The sequence below is a fragment of the Lactuca sativa genome, chromosome 3, assembly GCF_002870075.4.
Source record: "Lactuca sativa cultivar Salinas chromosome 3, Lsat_Salinas_v11, whole genome shotgun sequence".
NCBI classification, from domain to species: Eukaryota; Viridiplantae; Streptophyta; class Magnoliopsida; order Asterales; family Asteraceae; genus Lactuca; species Lactuca sativa.
In genome coordinates this window covers 215,074,099-215,080,980 of record NC_056625.2, presented here as the reverse complement: position 1 = coordinate 215,080,980, position 6,882 = coordinate 215,074,099, and positions in this window count along the sequence as shown.

Genomic DNA, 6,882 nt, shown 5'->3' with positions numbered 1-6,882 from the left:
ATTGCGCATGGTCCTTTTGGGTTGCCTTCACCATAGCAACTTGATAGGATGATTTATTATGAGAGAATAGATATTATTAATGTATTATGAGAATAATACAAAGAATAATAATATTGTTATTTGATTAATATAAGTCATAAATTAATTAGTATTAATTTGGTGACTTAAAGAGATTAATTAAATAAGAGGGTATAAACTGTCAATTGTTTGATAGTTACACTTTGGGCTGTAAATCCTTACTGGATAGAGGATGGACGAATTCTAGGGCTTGGGATAGCCTTAAATTCGTCCAAGGCTTATCTAAGGAAAGGATTTGGATTGCTTTAAGGAAAGATTATCCAACTAGGGTTTAAGGGTGTAACCCTAGGAGCCTTACAAGTATAATTAGACCCCTAGGGCAAGGGAAATCGGCACCTCTGCTAAAGCAAAGAACCCCTGGCCGATTTCTAATCCCTCTCCTCTCTCTCAAATCATCCTCCTTGCTAGTTGGTGTTTGTAATCCATTAGAGGAGTGACAATTGTGACTCTAGAGCTCCAAGACAACAAGATCAAAACAAGAGATTCAAAGGTAAACTTCTAGAAGTCTTGGATTTAAAGCATGTTTAATTAGAGAAACCTAGATCCAAGCATTAGGGTTTTGCATGCGCACATAGGAAAGTTCTTATGGCTAAAACCCATCAGTGGTATCAGAGCCTAGATTGGTTTCTATTAAATTGTTGCTTGTTTGTTTGAATCTTGTTTGCAAAATTCAAATTTTGTGGTTCTGTGTCATGAACTCGACGAGTCCCATGGTGGACTCGGCGAGTTGGCCTGACTCGACGAGTCCAGTTGGGAACTCGACGAGTCCGTGCGTCAGGAAGGGCCAGATTCGGGATTTTTTGATATTTATCTTATGGAAACTTGCCTTTATCATATTAAAGGAAAGTTTTTTGATATATATATGACTATAATCTTGATCTAATTAAAGATATTTATCAACTAATAAAATATTTAATTTCCTTATGTGATAATTAATTAATTATTTTGATTAAATTGGTAATTATCTTGCAAGAAATCTTTAAATAAATCAAATATGGATAATTATGGAATTAATTGTTAATTAAGATTATTTGTTATTTGATCCTCCATGTTTTAAATGTTTAAAACTTGTCCTCAAGTTTTGAAATTTATGTTTTATGATTAAAAGTTTTAATTTAGAAAATTTAAATTTCAAACCCTAGAATTTTATAAGTTTAAAATACAACCCTATACTAAAATAATATTACAAGATTAATATATATATATATATATATATATATATATATATATATATATATATATATATATATGTATGTACAACTAAAATGCTAGTCTTACCGTTAGTAGGCCTCATTCACGAAGCCGATCTATAAGGTGGGTATAAGGTTGCGGCCTATAAAATGGCGCTTAATGGGTGTACACTCACACCCACCGCTTGCTTGATCGGTGGAGGGTTGTTAGCCGAACGGGTAGGATAGGGCAACCTCATCCTCTCATTAAAAGTATAATATGAAATACAAAGTAACTACATGTTTTTTAAAATTTCCGAATCTTAGTTACTTTAGGAAAAGTGAATTTATGCAATCCCATGAAATTACACTTTGCACCCTTGCTAAGAAGTTAGTGGAGTGTGTGTGGTTTACTGGCACACTAATTGGTTCTAAGCAAAGGTGGCAAAGGGTGGTTCATTGTTTATCATAGTTCGATGGAGCGTGTGTGGTTTACCGGCACATCGAATAGGTGATCGTTACAATGAAGGCACCATGTGAATTTGCATGGTAATTCACACCTGCTTTGTGATCCTCGGTATCCCAGTCACAAACAAGAGGGGCATATCGAGATTTAAACATGCCATTGAAATGTTTCAATGAATCTCATCTAAACCTAGGAATTCATTTAGAACTTATAGTTAGGTTTTATGGTGGAGAATTAGTGAATCGTCATTCACTTACCTTCAAATTGTTTTCATGTTAGATTACGGCATCCCTTTTCTAATATGTGAATATTGTTGTTGGATCCTATCCCTAATTTTATTATTTGGTGATAATTAGGGATTCATTTTCTAATCTATCTTTGTCCTTTCTATTTGTAGATGTCGAACGCGAACAACGCTGCTGCTAGTTCTTTCAAATTGATGAGCCTTTGTCAAAAGGTCACTTTCGATGGAACGAACTTTAGCGAATGGATAAGATACATTCGCACTATTGCCAAGTCATAACCAAACTGCCCAAAACTCAGAGTGGCCAAGATACTATTTGGGTAATCGTCGACAGATTAACCAAGTCAGCCCATTTCTTACCTATCAAGGAAACCGATAGGATGGAAAAACTATCAAGAACCTACATCCAGGAGATCGTACGACTTCATGGAGTACCAATGTCCATCATCTCAGATAGAGACAGCAGGTTCACTTCCAGATTTTGGCAATCACTGCAAAAATCCATGGGAACAAGGTTGGACATGAGTACAGCATACCACCCTCAGACTGACGGACAGAGTGAGAGGACGATCCAAACCTTGGAAGACATGTTGCGAGCATGTGTAATCGACTTTGGCAAGGCATGGGATATTCACTTGCCTTTGGTCGAGTTCTCTTATAACAATAGTTATCATACTAGTATCAAGACCGCTCCGTTCGAAGCCCTTTACGGCCGTAAGTGCAGATCACCCCTGTGCTGGACGGAAGTGGGCGACACCCAAATGGCAAAAGGTCTAGTCACTAAAAGCACCCTTACTGGTCCAGAGATCATCAGAGAAACTACCGAAAAGATCGTGCAAATACGAGAACAACTGAAGTCCTCAAGGGATAGGCAAAAGAGCTATGCCGACAGGAGACGTAAACCCTTGGAATTCCAGATTGGCGACCGTGTGCTACTGAAGGTCTCACCCTGGAAAGGCGTGATACGCTTTGGGAAGCGTGGAAAGCTAAACCCCAGGTACATTGGACCCTTCGAAATCATTTCGAGAGTTGGTCCAGTGGCTTACAAACTCCAACTTCCAATCGAGCTTAACAAAGTGCATCCAGTATTCCACGTGTCGAACCTGAAAAAGTGTTTATCCGACGAAACACTTGTAATTCCACTCGATGAAATCGCGTTAAACGAAAATCTTAACTTTGTGGAAGAACCCGTCGAGATCATGGATAGGGAAGTTAAAAGGACCAAGCAGAGTCGCATTCCAATAGTAAAAGTCCGATGGAATGCTAAGAGAGGACCCGAATTCACATGGGAACGGGAAGACCAAATGCTACAGAAGTATCCGCATCTCTTCCTCAGCCCCTAAAACTCTTACCTTGTATTAAATTTCGGGACGAAATTCCCTCTAACGGGGGGATGATGTAACAACCCGTTATTTCCAGGCATTATAAACCGAGTCTTGTAACCCCTTTTGAATGTAATGGGAATATCATCGATAAATGAATTATTCAAAAGCTCTGATTTGGAGTACGCTATGTAGTAGATACTGTCTTAAAGGTTCCAAATATATAAAGAACGTCCAAATCTGACTTCGCATGGGGAAGTTATGATTTTTCAAAGAAATTCCTTAAAAACGATTAGTTATAAAATAAATAATAAAAAAATAATTTTGGAATTTGCCAACGGAGTCTAAACGAAAGTTGTAGATCGTAGTCTCACCTACGCGTGGATATAAAGACCATCGAAAACGGAGTTCGTATGAAGAAGATATGGATTTTTGAAGTTTATTAAATAAATTAATTATTTATTTAATTCAAAATTTGGATATTATCCGAAGAGGAGTCAGCGTCCTTCTCCGAAGTACGCGCTGCGTACTCCTGTACGCCCCGCGTAACCGAGAGGATTGGTCTCGGATCGTCCACGTCGCCTTATCCGAGGAAGCCGACCCGTCCGACCCGTCCGACCCGACGTCCCATCCGACCCGGCGTCCCATCCGACCCACCTCCCCAGCAACCCGTCCCATCCGACCCGAGAACCCAAGAACCCGTCCCATCCGAACCGAGGCAGTCGAGGCTTCGGTCATGCATGACGTACGCGTACGCAGCGCGTACGAGCGTACGCCCCGCGTACCGAGGCAGGCCAGCCTTCCTATAAATAGAATGCGAGGGTTTCCAAAGAAAGGGTTCATTTCTCTTCTCTCTCTCTCAGCATTTCCTCGTTTTCCGTGTCCGTTCAAACCCGAAGCTCTGGTCTTTTTGGCTCAAGTCCCGAAGGCCGATTCTACTCCCGAGATTCCCGAGAATCCCAAGAAAAATCAGTTTCCCGAGACGAAACTCTGCTCGGTTTTCCACCTCGCAATCTTCAAACTATCAAGTGAGTTCATATCCCCTTCGAACACTCTTTAAATACATTTTAAATGTTTTATACTCTTTTTGGGGAGGAATACAAGTAAACACATGACTAAAATCGTGTGAAACATTAACATTTTGATATACTTTTCATACTGTTGTTTTAACTATCTTGTGAAGTTATTATGATACAAAACCCCTCACAACACAGCTTTACCCTCTTGGGATATAATATGTTTATAAATAGAAATATGTTTTATTTATACGTTTACATACAAAAACATCATATCAAGGGTAACATTCTTTACTAAGTCATTTTATGCATTTAAAAGAACTTATGATTATGCTTTGTCAAACATTGTGAAAGAGGTTAAACTTTGCATACAAACTACTACCTTATTACGGACTTAGTTGAGAATCCATGAGTCGTGTATATCTTCAAACGTTACTTTCTTTATTAGAAAATAATGCTACAAGTCCTGTCTATAACCAGAGTCTCCCGTTCGGAGAACGTGTCAAATGTGTATAGATCTATACGGGAAGTCATGATCCCGCGCCCTGACTGTTAGCTACAGTCCGTCTTTTGGGGTGACAGTTGTCATAACGCTACGACGCCTGAAGAACGTCGCTACAGGCATATTATGTTTAGTATGGTTATAAAACTCATCGGATATACAATTATTATGGTATTATGCTTTTATGAACAAGTAGTCATTAAAACTATTCTTCATTTAATAAGGGCGATTTTCGTATAGCTTTACTATGTAAAACTATGACACGACTTACAAGCACGTCGCTTGCTTGCGATTTACGGTCTTCAAGACTGCCAGTTATGTCAGGAAAATAAGGGTTTTTCCTGTATACAAAACAAACAACTAATAGGAAAATAAGGGATTTTCTCGGTAAAATTAGTTGCAATTTACATCACGAACATTCATATGCATTTCATACGTTTATAGGAAAATAAGGGTTTTTCTGGAAAACATGCAAACACTTTCGAATGGCATACATCTTCTCAAAACACCACTTATGAACTCACCAACTTAAATGTTGACACTTTTTCTTGAAATAACTTGTATTCACAGGAAATCGCTAGCCAGGTAGCAACTACTTCTGAAGACTAACGCGCTGGCGTTAGTAACATATTTTGGACCACCATTTTATATTTGATTTCTTTTGCAAACATGTAACATCTACAATCATGTAAACTTTTCAAACATATTTATATTATGGTGGTGTGTACTTTCCTTTCTATGAACTGTTATGATACTGAATATGACGTCCTCCGCCCCCGAACGATTCCGCCGTTCTGGTTTGGGGGTGTGACATCCTATGAGGACATGTACCCGTATGAGATGCATCAAGACTTATTGGAGAGATACCACAAAAACGCGAGACAAGAGTGTTATGAGATTTTCACTAACATGATTTCCGCTAAGATGGGTCATGGAGGGTCTCTTACCGTGCCCCTGCAAAAGATGCAAAGGTATGTCGACCGTCTTCGCAAGTTGAATGTTGAATTTGGGGAAGACTTGGCGATCGACATGGTGCTTCACTCTTTGCCTCCAAGTTACAATCAATTTAGGATGACCTACCACATGAACAAAGAGGAGGTCACCCTAAGCAAACTCCAAGGTCTCTTGAGGGTCGCTGAGAGCAACTTCAAGGACAAGTCTGTTGCACCAACTCCCAATCCACCCGCTGCTCCTGTCTTGGCTATTAGACAAGGAAAGGGAAAGAATAGGAAGGCATCGTCTAAGAACTATCGCAAGGTTAAAGCTCGAGATGGTGCCTCTTCTAGTGGGACCAAAGTTGATCCTGCTAAGCCCTTCCCTAACCCAAAGGAGGCAGAGTGCCACCACTGCCACAAGATAGGACATTGGAAGAGAGGCTGCCCAGAGTACCTGCAAGCCATCAAGGAAGGAAAGATCAAGCCGTCTTTCGCAGGTATATACACAATTAAATCTAACGATTCATCTCATGCTATTTCTTGGGTTCTTGATACCAGTTGTGGTTACCACATTTGTTCTAATGTGCAGGGACTAAGAAGAAATAGGGATGTGGAAGCTGGAAGAATAAATCTAATCATGGGGAACAGAAGATCGTCGCCTATGACCAAGATTGGAGTGTATTCTTTAGTGCTTAGAAATGGTTTAAGTTTAGATTTGAACAATTGTTGCTATTCGCCAGAAATGGCTAGAAACATCATTTCATTTCATGGTTTGTTTAGACAAGGTTTTAGATTTTCTTTTAATAATGAGAATGGTTGTATTTTGGCTTATCTAAATGGTGTCTTTTATTTTGAAGCCATACCATGTAATGGAATTTATGAAACTGTTATGATTGTTGATAACTTAGGAAATGATGTTTTGAACATAGATTCTTCCAATAGTATGGATAGAGCATCCTTGTGGCATTGTCGTCTTGGACATGTCAACAAGAAGCGCATAGCCCAACTCCAAAAGGATGGAGTGTTGGAGTCATTCAACCTTAGGGAAGATGACACGTGCGAGTCTTGTTTACTTGGAAAGATGACTAAGTCACCCTTCACAAGTACGTGTGAAAGGGGTGAGGGTCTATTGGACCTAATACATACCGAT